We start from the raw sequence: 9,168 nt of genomic DNA on the forward strand, positions 1-9,168 counted from the left end.
TAGAGAAAAAAAAGATGAGGTTAAAGAAATCATTTATATAAAAAGGGTAAATATGGCAACAAAAAAGTTAACCGTTAAAGTTAACTGACGGAGTTAATAAAAAAGAGTCAACTTTGAATTTAAGAACAAAAAGGGACCAAAAAGAAAGCTGGTCACAAAGTAGGGGGCCAGACAAAAAATATATATTTTTATTTTATTTGACTAAGGTCGTCATTACAGACGTATGTATATCGAATTTAAATCCTTACAGACAAAGATCGAAAGTCCAGCTAAACTATTGGTTTAAAACCCAACGAAACTACTTTATCTATATATAAGTTCATTAAATTCTGGATTTGCACTTCCATGAGATCGAGCGTAGCTTGCATAGGACTTCCGTATTACGGAGTGCATGCACTATCAACTGGGCTACTAGTTGTTGCCCAAAGATGACGAACTTGTCCACAACCATTTGGCTTAGCAGCTGGACTGCCACTCGCATATCGGAGGTCCCGAATTCAATTCCCTAGAAGAGAAAGTCTATTATTTACTGAACTTGTATATAAATAAGATGGATTTAAGAATAAATGAACTTTCATGCCTCATAGAATGACTTTAATGGTTTTTATACGACTCTTAGGACCTAAAATGTCTTTGAGATGGTTATTCAATTCATGATGTATCGATGTCATGTAACGAAGTAATATACTAATATATAACTCTTGTGTCCATATCAAAAACAAAAATGACCAACAACTAGTAGCCCAGTTGGTTAGTGCATTATTCTGCGGTGCAGAGGTCCCAGGTTCGATCCAGTGGAAGTGCAAATCCAGGGAAATATTAAACTTGGGTCATTATTATTAGTATAAATAATGTAATAAATTTGTTGGGCTTTGGACTTCTTTCATCTTGTTGGGCTTTGGGCCTCTTTCATGATTTAACTTAGACGGTTATGGTGTTTATCACATCTTCATGCTGTATCAATGCTTTGTAGCGATTAACGTTGAACGTAGTCAAGTTCGCAGAAAAAAAATGAACTCCTACATCACATATTTGCGAGATTATTTAATGACGTGTACATCATGATTCCAAATTTTCTCTTTTGATGTTTCCACCGAGGTCTATTTTGTCACCATATAAGAGGTAGAGGGAGAAAAGAACAACCAAGTTTGTCAAATTCCCGTACCTGGGTTTTCGTTTCCCGTACCTGGACAACCAAGCATTTCTCAGTAAACTGGTCTGGCGCCTTCTTAGAGATCCCGGCTCCCCATGGGCTGTAATTCTCAAAGCTAAGTACTTCACCAAGGATCATAAACCTAAAAGTGCTAAGAATCACCACTCGTGGCTCTGGAAATCCCTCTCCAAACAGGTAGATAAAGTGACCAAATTAACCTTTTGGGATATTAATAAAGGCACGAAGATTAGTATCTGGCATGATTACTGGATCCCCAATCACCCACCCCCCATTAGTAACCCCACTAATAGTACTCTCACTGTAGTTTCTCAATTAATTAGTAATAATACGTGGAACTTGACGATCTTAACCCAATGTTTTAATCGTGATATCTGCAATTCTATTTTAAGCATTAATTTACAGGAACAGACGGAGGATATACCCAGATGGTCACTCACAAAATCAGGTAAATACTGTAGGGATTTAAACCCTTATACTAGTGTTTATAGCGGAAATAAGACATCTAATGTCTACACTAGTATCCCCAGGATCACATGCAAAACTAGTAATTAAACTAATGGAGATAGTAGATTACCTTAATCGCTTTTCCCTCGAACTAGTTGAATTGATTGAAGAAGACCAAGAGCTTCAAGTGTAGCTCCTCTACTTGGGACACGAGCAATCAATTTAATCTCCCACCTTGTTGTATAGCTAGCACACCAATGGTGGTTGGAAAGAAGAACACCTTCTTCTTTGACTAGATAGATAGTTAATGGGAATTAGCTCACTTTCTCCTCTCTACTTGATGTGGTAGAGTAAGAAAGCTTAGAGAGAAATTCCACACCTTATTCTCTGCCCTAAGAGTGTTTATATAGAACCCTAATAAGAATCCACCTCCTTTTAGGTTTCCTAAAACACCCTTTGGAATAAGATTTAGGGAAATAGTCGAAAATAACAACTATTGGTATTTTCTCAATTCTCTAAGGATATGACGTCCAAACCCAGCCAAAATTGGCAGATTTAATGTTCATAACATAAGGAAACGTCCCTCCAAAAATCAGCCCAATCCGAGCCCTAGAAGTGCCCGAATCGGCTAAGGCCCAAAAACCCTGTTTTTGGCCTTTTTGTACTATCTTTGCCTAATTTCTTTTTAGGCCTATGAGATATGTTTATGGGACACTCCCATGATTATATCTCACTCCCACTAGTCATATCCTAGATCAATTTGACACTCTTATGTGTAACCCGTTGTAGGATCTGATCGAAGTTAGCCGCGAATTACTTCGTAATTCGACGATCGTAGTTGGTCTCTAGCTACAACTCTACGATCCCTAAATTAATCGGACTTGATGATCTTCCACATCAATTGTCATATCCGACAAATTGTTCGCATTGTCACCTTGGTCGAAGGACATCTCCTTCAACTCCTTCAAATACTCTATCAAATCTATGTATTATTATCTTCGTACTGAACACTATCCTTATGAACAAAAGGAATGGGCCTTCATATGGGATATGCATATACAGCCTAAAATCAAACTATTCCTCTGGAAATGTTATACTAACAGCCTACCGGTTAGAGAGAAAATTGGTAAATATGTGGGCAATAAATTTAATTGTGAATTTTGTCAGGATACCGAAACAGTGATTCATATCCTCTTACACTGTGATTTGGCTCAGGTGATTTGGTTCCATTTTAATCTCTTTTCTATCAAGATTACTAACCTCTTGGACTGGATTATATCGTGGAAAACTCTTGACGAACAAACTAGCAGTCTTTTTGCTCACATTCTTTTGCAGATTTGGAAAGCAAGATGTGATAAATGCTTCTCCAACAATCAGATAGTACCCATGAAAATCATAGATCAGATCAAATGTATGGCTCATGTTCCACAAATCCACACCATTAACAGAAAGATTGATAGAACTATATCATGGTTGCCACCAGTACCACCGTATAGAAAAATCAATGTCGATGCCTCTTTTCTAAATGCACAGGAATTAGCAGGGATTGGCTGTATTATGCATGATGACCAAGTAAATTTCCTAGCGGCAATGGCTTTGTAATGTTCGAGGACAAAATGCGGAAGAAAGTGAAGGTTGGGCGATCTTGAAAGCTCTCCAATGGTCCATGAAAAAGAACATTCAGTATATACATATCGAAAGTGACAATAGCAACTTGGTGCAATGGCTCAACAACGAGTCTTCAGAGATATCTTGGCAAACGAGCAAAATCATAGACAAAGTTCATCAGCTAGAAGCACATTTCTCCAAAGTGATCTACTCTCACATTCACAGAGAAGGAAACTACAAAGCAGATCAATTAGCCAAGTGGAGTCGGATACATGTGGGTTCCTGGGTGTGGCTGTCTCTATCTGATCTTCCAGTCTCTTTGTACCAGTGTTGTGCTTAGGTTTCGTCTGTTGCGTCTGTTACTTTCTTCTCAACAAAAAAAAAAAAAAAGTTTGTCAAATTCCCCACAAAAGTTTCAGAAGGGAGACTTACCCTTCATCTCTCTTCTCTATCAGCATCTTTTCATCTTCAGTTTCATCATTCCATTTCTACCATAATTTCAATATCTCTTTGGCTTGCATCGACTCATCTTCATCACCATATCAAGTCTTCCATTCTTTATTATTCACTAAAATCTAAATTGCTTCTGAACCAACCGCACTGGTTTGGGATCCACAAATCCAGTTCATCTGTGTGAGGACCAGAGCCGGCCCTGGCCCAAAGCGAGCACACCAAATTTTGGGGGCCACATCTGTGTGGGCGTCTGTAAAATTTTCTACAAACTAAATGTTTTAAACCTGGCCCAACCCGTAACTAGCATGTGAGCGCCAACATTCAAGATGTGTTGACCGTGTAACTTCTTTTTGTTCATTTTCAATAAATGGGCTCCAACCTCTTGAGTTTTGACACATGTCTAGTAACAGGTAGTCCTTGCTCTTCATGTTTCATCTCCACTTTAACTTCTCACTACTCTTTAATTTCATTACTTTATTTTTTACCGAGGTTCATCTCTCTACATTTTTAGTAGTATGTGCTTATTAGTGAAGTTGTTATCTATTTACAATATTAATTATTAGTTTTTTTTTTTGATGAAGGTATTAATTATTAGTTATTATTTGAAATCAATACAAAATGCACACGTTTAGAACAGATGTAGGTTTACATTTTTTCTTTTTCTTAAGAGTTAATTCCTATATGGCCCCCTACTTTGTGACCAGCTTCCTTTATGGCCCCCTATTTTCTGTAAATTCAAATTTGGCCCCTTATTTTCATGTAAATGTCATAACTACCCCTCCCATTAATATAAGTTTAAAATAAATTTAGTTAGGAAATATCTCTCTCCACCTCATTTCCACCTCACATCCCTCTCCACCACACATGTCTCTCCACCTCATCTCTCTCTCCACCTCACCTCTTTCTTCTCCGACGAAAGTCGCCGGCCGGGAAATTTTCCGGCCGGCGACCTTCAACATAAAAAATAATAAAAAAAAAACTTTTTTTTAAACTCTCCTCTTTCTCTTTCTCTCTCTTAAAAAAAAAAAAAAAGAAGAAAAACTCCCTTTTCTCTCTCTAAATATTCCGGCGAAGGGGGGTTCCCCTTCGCCGGAAAAACCAGACCTTGAAGGTCTGGTTTCAAACCAGACCGAGATCTGGTTTAAACAACCAGATCCCGGTCTGGTTTGAAACCAGACCGGAATCTGGTTTCATCAACCAGAACTCGGTCTGGTTGATGAAACCAGACGGGATCTGGTTGTTTAAACCAGATCCCGGTCTGGTTTGACACCAGACCAGATCTGGTTCAAACCAGACCTTCAAGGTCTGGTTTTTCCGGCGAAGGGGAATCCCCCTTCGCCGGAATATTTAGAGAGAGAGAGAAGGGAGTTTTTTATTATTTTTTTCTTTCTTTTTTTTTTAGAGAGAAAGAGAAAGAGGAGAGTTTAAAAAAAAGTTTTTTTTTTTTTTTTTATGTTGAAGGTCGCCGGCCGGAAAATTTTCCGGCCGGCAACCTTCGTCGGAGAAGAAAGAGGTGAGGTGGAGAGAGAGATGAGGTGGAGAGACATGTGTGGTAGAGGTGGAAGTGAGGTGGAGAGAAATATTTCCTAACTAAATTTATTTTAAAATTATATTAATGGGAGGGGTAGTTATGACATTTATGGTGTGTTTGGTTGCAGGATTCCTAAGTAGGATTCTTATCAAAAGTGGGATTTGGTAGGAATCATGAATCCTTGGTCTGTTTGGCTACCAAGAATCCTAGGACTCTTGAATCCTAAGGATTCCTAATTCCAAAATTTGTATTGAACCAAAATCCCACCCTACCCCCTAGGATTTGCTAGGATTTTGGATTAATGAACCTAAATTTCAAACTTAAAATCAACAAAAAAATATTTCCTTCTACAAAATCATTATTTTTTTTCAAAATCATTATTTTTTTCAAAAATCATATTTTTTCTAAAGACGTTTAAAAATACTCAAATAATAATAAATCATAGGATTCTTAGTTGCCAAACAAGCCAAAAAATATTACTTGGATTCATGAATCCGTGGAATCATGAATCCCAAGGACTCATGAATCCGCGGATTCATGATTCCGCCATCCAAACACAACCTTAATTGAAAATAGGGAGCCAAATTTGAATTTACAGAAAATAGGGGGCCATAAAGGAAGCTGGTCACAAAGTAGGGGGCCATATAGGAATTAACTCTTTTCTTAATTGACTTCACTAAATTTATTTCACTTGTATTCCTTATTGTTGTTGTTTTTTTTCGAGATATGTTAATTGTAAAGTACAATTGATTTAAATAGTATTATTTTTGGATGGTTTCCATCACTATCATGCTTAAGTTACGTCAATGAGAGATGTCAAACAAAACTCTTCCAAATACAACACCTATTTACAAGCAAATCATATTCTTTTCATCCATGGAGGTCGAAAAATTTGGCGCATGGGAATTTTTTTTCTTGTCTTCTTAATTCTTTCTGATAATGTAAAACATAAAACTGTTTTTATACGTAATATAGTTAACAAAATAAGTTCGATAAATTTTATTTTATCCTAGATAAATCTAAATGACCATCTTTATTGGGAGACATCTCCTTCTAATCCAATATGAGATCTCAAACTCAATGTTTCAAGAAGTCACTCTTGGGGGATAAAAAAGACTGTGATGCCTAAAACAAGTGGTGTCGAATACCAAAGATAAAATCATCCTAATATCTCCTGGGCCCATTTTAACATCACAAAAAAATTGCACCCATATTTGTTAACTAACCATTGTCATGATTCCAACCAAGATTAAATTGGTAAAAAGTATATTATGTATGTGTTTTTGAATGAAGAAAAAAATGTTTAGTTTCTACGTAGAATTTGTAGGATGATCTCGGGGTCGATGTAGTTTCGTGAGGACCTAAGGTAAATATTGAATTTACGGATAATGCAAGGGGCCTCATTTTTAGATTTCGCTTCGGGCCACCTAAAAGTTAGGGCCGGCCCTGGTGAGGACGAAACCCGGACAATTAAGAAAGAAAGAAAGAAAAGTCAGAAACCAAGAAATAGTGGTGGAGATGAAGAGGAAGAAATGAAGTGACCGGCCGACGACTTTCACCGGGTGACGACGATGGAGTCATTGAAAAAGTGACCAACCGACCGACGACCTTCACTGGTAAAGACGATGAGGTGGCGAGAAAGATGAAATGAAGGAGAAAAGTGATGAGATGGAAGAGAGAGTGAGAAATGAAGTGACGTTTATGTTTTTAATTGTTTGGAATTAATTCCATTTTAGCCTCCAAAGGTAGTTACGAAAAGAAGTTGAAATCCTTTTGGTCTTTGGAGGCCGTATCAAACAACCGAAAACTTATGGAGTCAAAACGTTAAGTTGGTCACAAGTTGCGGGTCAAAACTGAATTAACTCAAAAAAATAATTTGTATTCTTGACTTTAAAAGTTTAAATTATGTCTTCCTGTCTAATTTCCTTTTCTGGAAATAGACCCTACCCGCTTTATGAACTTTAGGATTTTTTGACTTTTCGATCGACCCGTATAACTCATGACAATAACCAAAGTTACCGATCACGGAAACTTATTACTTTTTTTTTTCTTGAAATATGAAATTTATAACTTGCATGAACATCACAAATATTTCTCAACCTCAAAAAGGAGATGAAAGGTACTAATTAATTTAGGATGTTGTATGGTTTACCTAAAGAAAAAGAAGTAAAAATGGGTAAGGGAAATCAATTAAAGTCATAGAAAATATATTTATATATTTTCACAGAATCCCGATTATACGAAATAAGAAGCTCTAATCTTCCACTGTCAAATTTTCCGAGTCTAAGTTCTGAGAAAAACGAAAGAGTAGGGAAATCTCAACATGAGCCTAGGCAATTGACAAATTTTGTCCGATGTAAGCAATAAAGGAAAATCTGTAACGTTCTAATATATTTAGGCAACATATTACAAACATTTATTTTGAACGTTATATTTGTTTAAACCTCAACAAAGTTTGATTATATTTTAATGTATGATAGATCTTGGATTCAAACCCAACTCCACTAGGATATGAAAAAAAATTCTATAACTACATGCAAATAATTGTTAGGTTAATCTCACATTGGTTCTGGAAGGGGCAGAAGGTGTGTTAATGAGTGTGGGAGAAGTCTTACCTCTTGAGCTAGGTTTTGGGGTGAGAGAGACTCAAATCTACCCAAAACTGCTATCAGAGTCCGGGGAATAACAAGTCTCAGCCTCAACAACTATTGAAGTTAAGAGCCAATGTGTGAGGGGGAGATTGTTAGGTTAACCCCACATTGGTTGCGGAAGTGGCAAGACGTGTGCTAAAAAGTGTGGGAGAAGTCTTACCTCTTGAGCTAGCTTTTGGGGTGAGAGAGAGACCCAAATCCACCCAAGAATGATTCCTACGTCTTCAAACATTAATAGCATAAAGTGTGAACCATGATTTACGGGTATGTAGAATCACAGTTCATTGGTACTTTTAGTGATCGTTGGCGGATTTGCTTTTAGATGGAATGAGCTAGTGAAAACTCTGCAATTTAATCTCCCTATTCTTTTAACCAATTTGAACAAATTCAAGTGCAATGTAAAATTTCTCTAACTACATACAAATAATTCCTATGTTATCAAACATTAAAAGCATAAAGTGTGAACTATGATTTAAGGATATGTAGAATCAATGTTCATTGGTAATCCTTGACGTATTTGCTTTTATACGCAATGAGCTAGCGAAAACCTTGCAATTTAACCTCGTATTCTTTTAACCAATTTGAACAAATTTGAGAATTCATGGTTATTCAGAGATTTGGCTTAAGGCCCATTTAGATTTAGTATCAGTGAATCTAACACAAATTGGCCTTTCTTACCGACGAAGAAACCTCACAAATATGAAATAAACAAACAAGAAAGAAAGAAAAAGTTACAAAAGGAAAAATTATGAGGGTCCATTAATCTAATTAATTATTATACTTTCTAAATTATAAACAAGATCTTTGTTAACTTTACATTGTCAAAAGAGAGTCTCTTAAAAGAGAGAGTATTCAAAGCCAATTACAGAATATGCGGGTCGCGTGCTTAAATCAAAATTACACTTTTGACCCTACCTACCCAGGGGTTTCTTCTTCCCTACCCTACTCCCTATTTTCCAACTACCCTTCTACCAAAACTGTAATGAATTAAGTTTAGTTTGGCCCCCCCAATTTGTTTCCAACTGAAAATTTTGACCTTCATACTCGTCCAACGTTCTATTTCAACTCCTCAAAACTATATTTTCATTACTCGAATTTGATAGTCGACCTTCTTCTCTCATTTGTTGCCCGTAAATCAATTTTTTTCTTCATTATCCTTTCTCTCTTTCTTAATTGCCGCAAGGTTCACCAGTAGATTCATTACCGCAAGGGTCGCCAGCAGACGGTCGATGATCATTTTTGGCGATCTCCAACATAGAGTGTACATATTTAGGTCGTCGGCCATGACCACTTGCTGTCTGCTAGCA

Source organism: Eschscholzia californica, unplaced genomic scaffold, assembly GCF_041429995.1.
Source record: "Eschscholzia californica isolate CP2 unplaced genomic scaffold, dmEscCali1.0.p SCAF_1, whole genome shotgun sequence".
NCBI lineage: Eukaryota > Viridiplantae > Streptophyta > Magnoliopsida > Ranunculales > Papaveraceae > Eschscholzia > Eschscholzia californica.